At 48.4% G+C, this 15500-nt stretch overlaps 1 protein-coding gene across 1 annotated transcript in view; it reads left to right on the forward strand.

Moving 5' to 3' along the window:
- Positions 1 to 15087: 15087 nt before the first annotated feature.
- Tmem181 (transmembrane protein 181) overlaps positions 15088 to 15500 on the forward strand; it is a 50162-nt gene continuing 49749 nt past the window's right edge. The window contains exon 1 of the mRNA XM_023712251.1: positions 15088 to 15242. The gene's annotated coding sequence lies outside the window, so the exon portion shown is untranslated. The remainder of the gene's footprint in view (positions 15243 to 15500) is intronic.

Here is a 15500-nt window from a genome sequence, read left to right on the forward strand (position 1 = left end):
GATTGAACCCCCAGCCCCTGAGCCTGATTGCAGGTGCTTTAATCTGCTGAGCTATTTGGCCAGCCCATCTTTATTGTTTTTGAGACAGGGTCTTGCTATGTGTTCAGGCTAGCCTTGAACTCACTATGTAGCCCACGTTGGCCTTCAATTTAAGGTGATCCTCCTGCCTCAGCCACATCAGTCTCCGTGGCAAGATTACAGGGTTGCCACCATGCCCAGCCCACTCACTGTGGTTTCAAAATATTGTGGCTTAGTTTAAAATGTGTCCTCAAATAAATAAAAATTAAAATAAAATAAAATGTATCCTCATTGAGACCTGTTTTTTGTCCCCCACCTCTGGTACCGGGCATTGAACTCTGGACCCTGCGCTTGCCAGGCAAGTGCTTATTCTACTGAACTATCTCCCCAGCCCATGAGCTCTCCTTGGACTGACCCAAGAAGCAAGGGCACCCTCGGCGGAGCTGTCCGAGGTTCTGAACGTGACATCCGACTCCATCCTTTGACCTTCCCTACAAGAAAAGGTTCTCCGAACCCTTTTTTCCTTCTCTAGACTCTTTCCTTCCCACTGTCGGTCCAAGCTTTTTATTTTGTCCGGTGGCAGAGGACCTTCTTTCAGCCCCCTTGCGGGCCCGAGACCCCAGCCCGCCCCACCCCCACGAGTGCGCGCTGCGCGCATCCCCCTCCCCCCCGCCCCACCCCCGCTCCTCCTCTCCAGGTCCCGCCCAGCGAGCTGGCGGCCAGGGGTCCCCGGAGCTGCGAGCGGAGTGGGGGAGGAAGGCGACGCAGAAGCAGCTCGGGCGGGAGGAGGCGACGCGGCCATCGGCGTGCAGGGTGCGGCAGGCATGGATGCCGAGTACCCTGGCCTAGAGCCCCCGCTCTGCAGCGAGCTCAAGCACCTGTGCCGCTGGCTGCAAGACGCCTACCGCGAGCTGAAGGAGGACCTCGCGCCGGGCAAGGATGACCGCTACTACAGGTGGGCGCGGCCCTGCGGCCCCAGCCTGGCCCGGCCTCGCGCTGCGGCGTGTGCTTTCGGGGTCGAGGGCGAGTTTCCACACCCGGAAACCCGAACCCATAGGGTCTCCTGGGGAGAAAGGGATCCGCGGGTTCCATCCCCGCCTGGCTCCTCCCCTACACACACACACACACACACACACACACACACACACACACACACACACACCGTCCTTCTCCCTCCTGCCCACGCTGCCGCCGCTCCCGTCCTGCCCATCTCTGCTTCGGGGAGACACTTTCCCACCCCACCCCCACTCCCAGCATCCGGGAGCAAGGGCGCCGAGCCTGTCTCTTGGGGAGGACCAGGCCCCGGGCCCTGGTGGAAACCTGGAGTCTGGGCGCTGCTGGGGGCGGAGGCACGTAGTTTCGCGACAAAGTGGCATCGCGGTGAAGAGGCGCCGGGAGGCCATTGGGATGCCAGAAGATCCGTGGGTTGGGGCTTGACCCTGATGCTTTCAGACTTGCTGCCCTGTGGCCTGTCCTGCAGCAGGGCAGCCGGGAGCTTCAGGGCCTGTGGCTGGCTTGGTGGCAGGGTACTCTCTCCTTCCCCTCTGCACAGTCCTGTTCTGGTCTGGAAGTGTGGCCACAGCCAATGGCTGCTTGGTGCCCGAATGCATCCGGGTGTAAGGAATGGACTCTATCAGGACTCCAGAGGCAAGGAAGCTTGATTGATTTTTACCAAATAGCCGGGTGACCTGAGTGTTACCTTGCTCAGGGCCTGAAGCTCTCTCATGTGTGAAATGGGAAGCTTGAACTAGGTTTCTAAAAGTGGGGGACTCTAATAGCAATTTGCTTACACCACAGTGGCCAAGAGTGGCCTGTAATCCTAGGACTCTGGGAGGCCTAAGCAGGAGAGTATCAAGTACAAGCCCAGCTGAGGTAATTTAGCAATTTAGCAAGATCCTGTTTAAAGGGGAGAGGGGCAGGCAAGTGCCGGCTGTCATTTTTGCATCACCCATCAGGTCCTAATAATTATACTCTTGTGCTCAGAAAATGTATCACATTTATCACTAATTCTTTTCAAAATGCATAATGACTTCCCAGGGGATTAATCGGCAATATATCCCAGCTATGGTCATGATTACTAAGCAACAAAGCTCACTAAAAAAAAAAAAAAAAAGTAAAGCCAAGATCACATCAAGACCACCATCTAATGCAGCCTCCTGAAAGACCTGACAGACAAATGAGCCCACGGATAGTTTCAGACTATATTTTGAAATAAGACTTTTTGTAATCTTTTCTACTAGTTTCTTTTATCCCCGCCCCCCAACACTTCTTTAGGAAGTAGTCTGAATTTGGGTAGCAGAGGAAAAAGCCACACCTCTGGTTAATCTACGAATGGATCATCCTTTTATTTATTCATCAATCTATTGAACTAATCATTGAATATCTTCTATGTTTCTGTTGTTGTCCTGGGGATGGGATACTAGCATGAGCAACTCAGAAACAGTATCTTCTGTCATGGGGGCTGCAGGTATCAAGCAATTGCTTGTTACCATGAGTGCTGGTAATATAAACATGATAGGGTGGTGGGTGGGCGGCAGGAAAGGCTTTTTGAGAATGTGACATTTGTCTGTGAACTGAAGAATGAGTAGCTCACTGGACAATGAGCTGGGAAGGAAAGTTCCACAAGAGGAACAAGCGCCAAGTCCCTGGAGCCATAAAAATATGGCTCTGTTCAAATAACAGACAAAAGACAGGAAGTGTAGAGTGCAGTAGTCGGGGAGACTGATAGGCAGGACCAGGTCAGTAGAGCTTGGAAGCCCAGACCAATGAATGTGGGTTTCATGAGAACTGCAGTGAGAAGTCACCAGAAGTTTTTAAGTTGGAGATGTGACCTGAGCAGTGTAGCTGCCGGTCCTACAGCAAGCTGGAGAAACTGGTCTGGAGCCACCTGGTCATTTCAGTTGGATCAGTCCTGAAAATGAATTTGCTATTGCTGGAAAGGGCAGATTCTGCCCCCTTTCTCGAAAACAAGTGGACTGCGGGTGCTTTCTAATATTTTGTTTTGCAGACAAAGTACTTTGGCTAAATCACAAAGATTTCCATGGTGAGAAAATGTCTTAGGGCACAGAACAACCCTCCAGTAGTCCTTCATCTCAGTGGGTGGTTCCTTTATGCACTCAGGGAAGTGCTCTGGAGCCTCTGAGCGGGCTAGCTGATCGCAACAGCCCCTATGCCTACCTCACCTGAAGGCAGCCCTGCTACTACGTTAGCTTCTGCTCTTCTCACCACCATGGTTTCCTCATTCCTGGAGGACCAGGGACTCACCTCACGTGGTTGAGTTTCCTCGTAACAGGATGAAATAATGAGCCCAGCTGCTAATGATCCATTTTCCTTTGAAACAGATCACACACGCACAGCTGGCAGAGCTGTGTGCCTATCGGTTGTGTAATCTGCCGCCACGGCTGACAAGCTGCAGCTATGTGGTCAGAGGACTCCTGGGTCATTTCCACAAAATGAGACAGAACAATTGTAATCCTGGGGTCTCTATCTCAATTCCATCCTTTGTGAACTCCTTGGCTTTGGGTGACTCACTGAATTTCGCCACATGGTCAGTTTCACAACAGACAAATGAAATGTGTAACACTCCCCTTCACAAGTATGCTATGAGCCCCAAGTGCTCTGTGAAGATAACACCACTGATGCTTTCAGCTCCAGATAATAAAAAACACCGAAGCAAACCAGTCTGAACAGTAAAGTTCAGTGGTACCTCAGTTCATGACCTTAATTCTTTCCACAATTCTCAACACAAACCCAACTGAACAAGAACTGAATCAAAATCAGTGGTTAGGCTCAATGTTAACCTTATGGGGAAATTTGATTCAGTCCTCATCTAATTTGGTTTGCGACCAGAATGGCAAAAATAAGTTAATGAAGCAAGGCACCCCTGTAATTGATCAGGTTATTAATCCAGTAGCATAATGATGTAACCAAGTTCTTTCAGTTTTTAATTCAGTTGCAATTGGCTGCAACAATAATCATTAGACTACTGCTTCTTGTTCACATCTAGGGCGAGAACGGGCTAGCTGTTTATGATTCTCTCTAAAAGAAAATAACTTGCTATAACAAAATTCCTTGACTGTTCTCTATACTTGCTTAAGATGGTAACAATGAAGAAGAGGGGCATGTTGAGAAGGGCATGGAACTTTCTTACACTGCAGGGGGATACAAATTCTGTATAATTACTGTAGAAAACTGGAACTATGTACTAAAGTTAAACATACATTCCCTTTGGCTCAGCATTTCCTCTCAGCTGAGCACTCTACAGAAATGCATACAGTAGTCTATCAAAAGACATGTTCCAAAATGTTTGTAACTGTATAATCTGTAGTACTCCTGAGGTGGAAACTAGCCAAATACTCATCAGCAATAGAATGGATATATTGGTCTTGTTCCGCAATTGACCATTACACAGCAATAAAGTTTAAAAAAAAAACAACTCACAGTTACATACAACAATCAAGAAGAATCTTGGGGCTGGTGAGATGGCTCAGTGGTCTAAAGCACCTACTCAGAACAAGCTTAGCAAAGCACAGGGACTGCGGTTCAATCCCCCAGGACCACATGCCAGCCAGCACCCGCCCCCTGGTGGGCTGAGCTGGCTACACACAAATAAATAAATAAAAGTAAAAAAGAAGAGGAAGAGGAAGAGGAAGAAGAAGAAGAAGAAGAATCTCACAGGGGCCAGGGAGATGGCTCAGTGGAATAAGCACTTCCCTGGCAAGTGCAAAGGCCTGAGTTCAATCCCTGGTTCTGCCACAAAAAAAAGAAGAAGAAGAACCTCACAGCTGAGTATGGTGGTATGCACCTATAATCCCAGCACTTGGGATTCTGAGGCAGGAAGATTGCTGTGAGTTCAAGGCCAGCCTGGATTACTTAAGTGAGTTCAAGGCTATGTACTACAAAACAGTCACACAAAATTTTGAGCAAAAGAAGCTAGACAAAGAGCACATACAGTTAGATTCTCTTTCTATAAAAAGAATAAAACAGACAAGATGACTCCATACTGTTAGGTCAGGATGTGATTACTCTGGACAGGACTGGGAGATTCTGCTTCTGGGGCTAGGTACTGGTTATACAGATGTATCTAGCTGGTGAATGTGTAACCAACCGGATGCTGGATGTGTGTGCGGACTTCTGAGTTTGTGTAATGCACTCCAGTAGGAAACTTAAAACCAACTCATGTAGCATGGAAACAAGGCTGCTTGCCCTCTGCTGAGCACATACCAGCAAGAGGAAGATGAAAGTAGACAGAAGCACAGGGTGGAAGGCTGTGGTTTAAGGTTGGCTTCAACTGTAAAGGGTTAAAGGATCCTAAGGGTAACAGCCTTGTTCCTCCAGAGCTCTGTGGTTCTGTGATTTCCTCAGAAATCGGAGTCCACTGTTCTACTAGTCTGCACCTTGTTTCTCTTGTTTTTCTCTCTAAAACTTGGAAATAATGAAGTGGGGCTTGAAGTTTCTTGGCCAGAGAAGAGATGCTGGGGCACATCTCCACCCAGGAGGTTTCTGGAAGCAACATTTCCTCCTTGGGGAGTTCACCGGAGCTGGTTCACAGAAAGGAGAACTGTTTCAGTGGAGGCTTCACGTGACCATGCTTTGGCGGAATGTCCAGAACACTGCTTCTTTATTGGCTGATGTGAACTGTTAATGGTGGGCAGGGATTTGTTAATTAAGGTTCTGTGTTGCTGCTGCAGCACCTGTAGGTGGCCGGGTAGGGGTAGCTGCCTGGCCCTGTCCTCATGGTTCTTCTTCAGTTGGCCTGGCCTGGACCTTGGCCAAGATGGGGAGCCCCCAAGAGTGAGTGGAGTAGCTTGGGGCAGCAGGCTGAAGAGAGCCTGCACCCATCTCCTCCCTGGGCGACTTGCCAACAGCGGAGCATTGGCTGGCACAAGCCTTGGCTCCTGCCTCAAAGCTCAGTGTCCACCATCAACAGTGACCCTGGCTGCTTTCCCCTTGCACGCTTCCAGGCTGGCTCAGCCTTCCTCTTCAGACTAATACATCTGTTCAGGTGACCCTCAAGTTCAGGGTCAGAGAACAGTGTTTCTACTTAAGGTAGACCCAAGTCTCTCCGCCTGTCTCTCCACATGTCTGTGCTGGTGTTGTGTGAGTATTTCAGAGGATTCAAATTACTCTACCATAGCAAATGGTTCATAACTGTCTTTTGTTTCTTGTTTGATGAGAGGACACATTAAGTATCCCTGACAAGAGTGATATTCTCTCCCCACCATTTCAAAGATAGAAACATAATTTCCTTAATTTAATGCTTAATTTTGTTGGGGGGCACGAGAGGGTACTAGGGAATAAACCCAAGACCGTCTCACTGAGCTACATCCTAGCTCTTATTATTATTGTTTTCTTTTTTTTCTTTGTTTTTTAGGACAGGGTCTACAGGCTTTCACTATGTAGATCAGACTCATAGTGATTCTTTTATTTTCAGCCTCTCAAGTGCTGGGATTACAGGTGCACACCACCATGCCCAATCTCAATTGCCATCTTAATGTGCCCCACGTGTGGGGCTGGCACAGCAGGCTGGGGATCGAACCCTGGCCACTGCACTTTGCCTAAGCAGGCACTTTAGTCTGCTAAGCTACCAAGCCACCCCTTCAGCCCTTAATTTTTAATTGTGAAACAGAGTCTTACTAAATTACCCAGGCTGGGTTTGAATTTGTGATCTTCCTACCTCAGCCTCCTGGAGTGCTACAAGTACAGGTGTGCACCACCACACCTTGGCACATGCATATCCTTAAACGCTTGAGGACCTAGAGTTATGCACAAATGTGGCTCAGAAACAGAAAGTGTTGTTGTATAGGACTCAGAAAGGTTGTAGCCAAGTGCCTGAGCAGACACTTCAGAGTGGGCCAAGCATCCAGTCATGCCCATTCTTACAGCTCCTCCTTGCCCCCACAGGAAGCTCCCCACCTATGCTCTAGGGTCATCCTCTGTCAATTGTCCCCTCCTGTTCTTTAAGTCTCAGCCTTCTATCTCCAGTTTCTTCCCATCTGCTTATAACCTTTTGTCAAAACAGAATTCTCTCAGCCCAGCCATACTTGAAAGTAACTATGCCGTATTCAGCATCTGGATATCTGGCTGCTCCACTACCTTGGGGTCCTAGAGTTAGGTTAAACCTGGTCCCTTCATGTGGTGGCCATGTTTTCTTCTTCCCCAAAGGTTAGGGTTGAAGCTACCTCACAGGGTAAAGAAAACCTTTCCCAGCACAAGTGAAATTGTCTAAGACTTAGATTCTCTTTTCCTCCTTTCCTGACTAAACTGCACACCAAGGCCAGCTAGGGAGACACTTTCCCTTTTTGAACACCCCCTAGCCCCAAACTGTGGATAAGGCCACATCTGGAGTGACAGCACATCTGAAGTGAAAGCAAGATTCATGAACAACCTTGCTGTCTACCCAACTGGGCCCTGTATCCCTCCCTCTCTGATGTGAGACTTAGATCAGAGGCTAATACTTAGGGAAGATGGCAAGAGGTCATGAAGGGCATTTGATGCATCATCTTCTCAGCAGGCTTGTTATTAATAAAACTTTTCCTCCCATCACTCTGTCTCTCCTATCACTGGCTTTATCTAGTGGCATCAACAGTGGACCTTATCTTAGTTACAGGATCATTAGTTCAAAAACCAGTGCCCACCCTAAATTCTTTTCATTTTTCTTTTTCTTTCTTTCTCCTCCCACCCCTTTGGTAGTGCTTTTGTTTGTTTTGAGACCAGGCCTTACTGTGTAGTCCATGCTGGCTGCAAGCTCACGGCGATCCTCCTCCCTCAGCCTCCTGAGTGCTGGGATTACAGGTATGTGCCATTACACCAGTCCCAGATTCTTCTATATAGCCCAAATAGCAGACACTTAGCCATTTAGGATCTGCTTATTTGCATATTCCATGAAATCACTTCCAAAGTCTGCCAGGAAAACTGCATGTGTTTCAGAGATCCCAGACTGCTGCTGCTCCCTCTGCCAGAATTCCTTCTTTGTTGTTGAGGGTGTCACCCAGACTGTAAGACCCCTTAGCTTCCTATCTCTGAGTTTTCCCAGCTGGCACTGAGGGTCTCCTGCTGAGAGGACATTCCTGTTCTTGCATCCTGTCTGTGCATACCCAAGAGAGCTCATGGCAGTGCACCCCTCTCAGTCCTGCCGCAACCTTCATCCGGACTATGCTCAAACTGGTCATGTGTGTCCTGCCTCTGCTAGTGCCTGAAGACCTTCTAAACACATTTCTTTCTCCTCGTGCTGTGTGGCCCTGAAAGATCTGACCCAGGAAGGGACTCTCTTTTAGATATTTCTCCCTACTCCAGTACTAGGGATTGAGCCCAGGGCCTTCCTGCTGAGTTACATCCTAAGCCCTTTATTGTTATTTTATTTTGAGACAAGAGTCCAATACAGGTGGATACAAAAGCCAAGGGTGGGTTTGGGCTCCAACATATGATCTTCCTGTCTGAGCCTCCCAGAGTTCTGGGATTACAGGCATGTGCCCCCATGCATGGCTTCTTTCAGAATTTTTGTCCCCTGGCTTCAATGGTAGCCTACTTTCTATTCTTCCATCTCGTTATCTTCTTAAAGGTTTCTGTGTCTCTATGGCAGGGTCTCCTCTTACTGTGTGAACTAAAATGGACCTTTCATTTGCTCAGAGTAAAAAGCACCACTAAACATTATGGAATGGTCCTTGAAGCTACTGCTTTGGACTGCAGGTCACATGTGTTACAGAATGACTCTTCCCATTGTGATTAGTGTGCATGAATTGAGGAAAATCACAACATATGAACTACACACTAGCAGCCCTCATCTGTCTGGAGGGGTATCCAGGCCAAAAGGAAAGGCTGGGCAAGGTTCTCAGAGTTAGATGTGGAGTTGGAGTCTGTGTACTTGGGGACTCTGGTCAGGACTCCCAGACCTGCTTTGGATTATTGCATGACTTCTGTTCTTTGTTTTGCCTCTGGGATAGAATCTTGATGACAGCTCAGATTCGGGGACATTTAGGTGTTTCTCAATTTGATTCTAGAAAGTAGAACACTCAGGTTGGACTGAAGCTTTCAATTCAAGTCCCTGCCAGAGTTTCACCTCTCTGTTCGGGGCACCTGGGCTGTCGGCCTCAAGGGAAAGTTGTGGGGGGACAGCTTGCAGCAGCCAGCCTTCCCTGGCCTGTAGCACAAAGACTAGAGGCATTTTTAGTTTCTCTACTATGTAAGGAACCATTATTTAGAATACAGGAAGAGGTTTTCCACCATCACCACCACAATCACAAAGCACTAGGATAGTGAGGGTACCAATGATAAGACACAAAAGCCATTACACTTATGCAGAGATTCCCAGCTGAGGAAACAGGGATGTGCAAATTAAGAACTAAAACTCAGAGGCAGGCAGTCTGGCAGCCACTGGTTCACTGCTCTGCCTGTATCACCCAGATGCTGTCTGACCTGGGAAAGCACAATTGTGTGCATGCCAGGATGTAGGTTGCTAACAGCAGTGTCAACCCTACATCTCTGGCAGCCCTAGTACTTGCCCTTACCCAGTGTTCTTCCAAATACATGAGGAGTCTTCTTAGCTGTAGAGCCAAGCACCCTCTATTCATTTTGGTGCTGGGGATCGAACTTGGGCCTTGTGCATGCTTGGTAAGAGCTCCTCTGGCAGTCCACCCCCTTCATGAATATTGGACAAGTAATTCCTTTCCAGAGAGCATAGGTGTCTGTCAGGCACTTTGAGTGCTTCTGCAATCCTTAGCCCGAGAGGTAGTGTGTGCCCTGGCCCTCCTGCCATGTCTGTGCAGGAGTCATACCTCCTTTGCTTGCTATCTTAGCCAACTTCTTTGTTGATCAGCTTTCAAATTTGCATAGTGCTACGCTTGTGTTATATCCAAGTTGCTGTCAGCTGACAACCCACATTTGTACCACACCTAGAAATCCAACACTGCAAGTGTAACAATCCTATCAAATCTCTTCTTGGCAATTCATCCAAGCTTTGTTATTTTTATTTTTTTATTTTTTTATTTTTTTTTGCACATACCCTAGAATGAGCAAAGCTATTGCTCAGACAGAAATTTCTTTTTTTTATCTTTTTCTCTTTCTCTTTTCCCTTCTTCCCTTCCTTCTTTTTGTCTCTTTGTCACCTTCTGTCTTGCCTTGTCTTCCCTTCTTTCCTCCCGCTATCTTGTACCAGACAGGAGAAATAAAAGCAGAGAGGGTGAAGCATGCCTACCTGTCTCCTGGGGCCCTGGTCTTCATATGGCTTTAGTGCTGACTCAGCTGTGGGATCTGAGCATTGTTTGCTGGATGGAACCAGACATGGAAGTTGGGGCATGCCCTGAAGCTTGCAGCAGGCGGGGGCTCTACAATAGTATGCTAGGGCCATTGTAACAAAGGATCACAAACCAGGGCTTAACTCTCTCATGGTTCTGAAGGCCAGAAGTCTGAAATCAAGGAGTTGCCAGGGTGATGTTCGGGCTTCCCTCGTGGCTCTGGTGGCTTCTGATGTTCCTGGGTTGGTAGATGATCACCTTCTTCCTATGCCTTCTCACTGTGTACATTCCGTGGCGCCTGTCTTTGCATGCCGGTTTCCTCTTTTATAAGGGCACCGTCACTTTGAATTAGGGCCTTCATCTTAATCTGATTATCTACAAAGACGCTATTTCCAAACAAGGCCACATTCCACAGACACTGGTGTTCATACTTCAATACTTTTGTGGGACACAATTCAACCCATAGTGAGCTGTCTTGGAAGAGACCAGGTCCTCTGTGGAGACTGGGCTGTGGGTTTGGTCCCCTGTCCGCTAACATTGCCTAAAGTAGTGGCTGAGGTTTGACCAAGACAGGAGGACTGGTAGGTTCTGGCTGGGATTGGTCGTCACACTTCCTGGAGATTTGCCTGAGTACCTCATAGAATGATCTCAAATCCCTCCTGGCTCATGGAGCAGGGAGTCTCAAGGAGGAGACCATCTCTGCCCTGTGCTCTCCAGCCTGAGCCTTATCAGGTTTCAAATGGGGAGGGGCTGTGTGTGATCTGGGGTACAGAAAGCCTCTGAGCAGAGCAAAGGCAGTGGCCAAGGTCTCTAGCTGGAGGATGACATCTGCTGGCACTGCAGCGAAAAGGCCAGAGGGAGAGTGGCCAACTCACCCCATTTTTACCACTCAAAAAGTCTAGTGTCCTAGGAACCTTCTAGTTCCAGAAAAATCAAGGTACTTGGTTACCTTACAGGAGCGCAATAGCTTGGAAGTGACTCGCCTTGAGGTGAGACTCCAGCCTATGCCACGCTGGCGAGCAGGGGTGTGCAGGCTATGGGCAGAGGACAGCTGAAAGCCAGCTGAATAGCGCAGCAAGGGCCCAGTGGCTGGGTAGGTAGTTCTGTGACTTAAGTGCCTGTCTAGCAAACACAAGATCTTGAGTTTGGTCCCTAGTACTAAAATAAAAAAGGAAAGTGACTCTTGGTTTTTTTAAATTTTGCTGTCATTCTCTTCCATGACTTCCCGGGGCACAGCTCTGGACTTCACCAGCTGGAGTCCTGGTTTCCGCCTCTTTCTTCTTGCTCATTCTCTTGCTCTTTTTATTGGCATAGGTTTGTCCTCCACACTCAGTAGACAGCTCTGAGCCAAGCTGGCCACATTGTCCTAGGCTCCTGGTTCTCAATGGAAACCCTCCCACGCCCCTCCAAGCTCTTTTTAAAACAAGGACTGTTTGCTAGCACCAGTCTTTAAGTCTTGAAAATGAAATCCCATACCATATATGCCTCCATAACTTAAAAAAAAAAAGTTAGTCTAATTGTAGTCTAAATGAGCAATGGAAGAGAAGTAATTTATAACATAGTATTCATTCAAAACCAATGGTGCTCTGGCAAGACTGCTGTAGGAGGAAGAGGCACGGGGCGAGTCGGGGGGATTTGAGGAAGCCACTGCCTTAGGCTCTGGGCAAGGGAGAGTGTGTGCTGCTACCAGAGCAAGGCCAGGTTGACTATCTGAAAGCCCTCCCCACTCCTGTTGGGTTTGCCCAGCTCCAGGGCACTGTCATTCTCAACTGTGGCCCTTTCTATGCAGAGCTTCTGCATGGGACTCTTCTTCCCTTGTCCTGTATCTAAAGATATACCATAGAGGCCAGACCTGGGAATCTAGAAAAAAGCAAAGGCTTTCATCGAGACCCTGGGCCTTACAGCTGAACAGACCCACCATGTGCCCAGGCTGCCCTACCTCCACTTTCCCTAGCTGCCAGTATGTGGCGAATGGTACCTCTAGTTGAGCAGCCCTGGATTTGTTATGTAGGAGGTGGCTGGAGCCCAGTGCTGGTTAGCTTGGAAGGCAGGGGACCCTGCAGGCACACGTGTGTGCACAAACGGCCCCAGGAAGCACTGCCCCTGGGATGTGGAGGTCCATGTCGGCAGGGCACCATCCTGTCTGCTCTGTCTCCTAGGGCAAGGGCCAAGCAGAGCTTGGCAAGAATTATGTGATAGGGACAGCTGTGCTCTATGCATTCTTCCCATCCACCCATGAACCAGTAAATAGCTGTCAGGCAAGCACATCCAGCAACACCTACCTCAAGCACATCCAGCATTCTACCTCAAGCCTTAGGACTTGAAGATGGAGCTTTGTTTGCTGTTTTGTCTCAGTCTTGAGCACTGAATCTGGGTGTTTGCTTTGAACTACATCCCCTGGACTTTTTATTTTTAAATGAGACAGGGTCTCAGTAAATCACTGAATGCCCAGGCTGAGCTTCAACTTGTAATGGCCCTGCCTCAACCTCCTGAGTGCTGAGATTATAGGTATGTACCACACTGCCCAGCTGGGGGTTTGCGTCTATGTGGAGATAATTATGTCTCAGTTTATCCATCAAGTATGACTGTGGCATTATTTCTGGCATGTCACACCATTCTGTTGGGTGAAGAGAGCCTCACTGTAGGATTCAGGCCAACACAGAGTCCTTGGAAGTCCTGGCAAGGACAAGCATACCACCTGTCTTGAGCAGATGGTCCAGGAGCTCCAGATTGGCATCTAATTTGGGGAGGAGTTTGAAATGATCTCACTATGTAGTTTAGGCTAGCCTCAAACTTGCAGTAACCCTTCTGCCTCAGCTTCTCAAGTGCTGGGTTTACAGTTATGTGCCATCACACCCTGCTAGAATGACATCTTTTGATCCTGCTTCTTCAGGCCACAGTGGGAATTACAACTTTGCCATAGTTCTCAGGGTAGAAGAGTTTTGTCAGGGATTCCTAGCAGCTTTGTCAAGAGATGGTACTGCAGTGTTTAGGACGTTTGGTTGCAAGTATTACTGTCAGCCAGTAAAAAGAATTTACTATGAGGGTGTAGGGATAGTTCACAGAACCAAAGAGCAGAAGTGTGACTGACTTGCAGAGAGGGGCTGGGGCTGATTCAGCATAGATTCCAGTGCCCAAACTACTGATTACCAAAGCTGTGCTATGTTGGAATTTTTAAAGGGATATATATATATATTTTTTTTTTTAATTTTTTCCCCAGAACTGGGGATTGAACTCAGGCCCTTATGCTTGCCAGGCAAGTGCTTATTCTACTGAGCCATTTCCCTGGCCCCTTTAAAAGATATTGATGCCTATGCTCTGCTTTAGAACTGGTTTAATGGCTTGGTGGTTCAGCCTGGGCACTGTGGATTTTTAAGGCTCTCCAAGTAAGTCTCCAGCAAATATTGAGGCCTATTATCCTAAACTAATTTGTCTTCTGTCCTTTGCTCTCATTGACCCCACACTTTGACCAATGCCAATCTCCCTTTCTTACATTCGGGCTTCTCATTCAGTACAAGGAAATGACCAGCAGGTGGGCATTCAGGGAAATCTCATGGATACAGGCACTCTGAACCCTACTAGGGTCTCAGCAAAGCCCTAAAAATCCTGGTAGGTTTTCCCAGGCCACTCACTTTTCCAGTTGGTGGCAGTTCTCTCTCTTCTCTGTGCTAGATTCACTTAGCAGGTCCTCTGGTCCTCTTAGCTCTACCCAGACCCACCCTCCATTTCCTGCCTCTCCACCTGAGCTCTCCTGGAAAAGGCTCACACAGTCTCAGCCTTTGCACTTTCACACCTCGGACCAAAGAGTCCCCGGTTACCAACTCAGAGGAGAGCCTTGTTCACTCATACTGATAAGACAGGTAGGTACCCTTAAGCACTGGCTCCCAGAGGCAGCTGGCAGGAGTCATGTAAAGCAGGGACATAGGTGAGACTTTGACCCACCAGAGATAGGTGATGGGATAGAGCCAGCAGCTTGTTTCTGCGCAAAGTAGTCTCTGTAGGTTTCTTTGGCACTCCCTTGCAAGCTGAAGCAACCAGCTGTGTGCACGAAGCCCTGGCCAGTTTGCCCCTGTTAAAGGTGCTCTTCTGATGCCTGCATTACTCTATTCTCTCTTCTTTCCTGAGGTTGTACTAACTGCCAACAAAGTTAACAAATCACTCAGGTTTTCATTTCAAAAGAACCAAGGAAAGATATTCTTCAAATGTTAAGACTGGTTTTCTCAGTAACTCATAGAAAAAACATAGACCAGGAGTAGGGCCACCAACTGTCCTGGTTTGCCTAGTACTAAGGGACTTCCCAGGTTTTGTCTCTACTGGGACTTTCTGTGCTAACACAGACCACAGAACTATCAAGCAAATGCGGGGTCAGCTGCTCACCCTAGCCAAAAGGCAGGTGCACCCTCCTCCTCCCAGCTGCATACTATACTGGCCCCTGCCACCCTCTTCCTTCCAATTCCATGGGCAAGTGTTCTGCATCCTCTAAACTATTAGAAGACAAGCTGGTATACTGCTAGTCCCAAGACAAATCCAATTGACTCATGTGTTCAATACACATATGCTGGGTGTCTTTCTGTACTAGGCTGGGTGCCAGGCCCAGGAAAGAGGAGGACAAATAAAAGCTGGCAGGTTGACGTCATAGGGGATGATGGTGGAATGGCAGTGCTTAAACATTGGAAATAAAATATGTGTTCTGATCTGACAGATTAGGAGCGATGCTTAAAAGCTCCTACACCACCAAAGCTAAGGTAAAGACTGGAGACTAGCTCCCCAAGAGCAGGCACCAGTGTGGGAGCCAGGGCCAGCAGAGAAACGGGCAAGCACCTTGGAAAAAGAAGGTGTTCATTTATAACGATTGCTAGGAAGACACAATGAGTATCTGCGCCTTAGCTCTGCACGATGAAGTGATTCTGAAAGTTCCTTGTATTATCATCTCACCTTTGAAGACAGGAAGAGAGGAGGCTAACAATGTGTGGCGACTTCCAGACCACGGTGGTGAGTGATCTCTAAAGATGGTGCACCCTCTGGGGTTCACGCTCCTTTGTTGTCCCCTTGCCTTGTCCTCTGCGCGGGCTGCTGGCCTGGGTCAGTATCAGCATCAGGCGCGTCAGGGGGCGGGTGACCGAGGGAAGGAGTGCCTACCGTGGGCCTGCCCGCCTTTCCTCAGCAGACGGCCCCTCCCCATCTCCCTCCCCTCCCCCCTCCCCTCCCTCTCCTTTCCTCTCCCCTCCCCGTCCCGTCCCTCCCACCTCT

This window comes from Octodon degus, unplaced genomic scaffold, assembly GCF_000260255.1.
Source record: "Octodon degus isolate 3935 unplaced genomic scaffold, OctDeg1.0 scaffold00024, whole genome shotgun sequence".
Taxonomy (NCBI): domain Eukaryota; kingdom Metazoa; phylum Chordata; class Mammalia; order Rodentia; family Octodontidae; genus Octodon; species Octodon degus.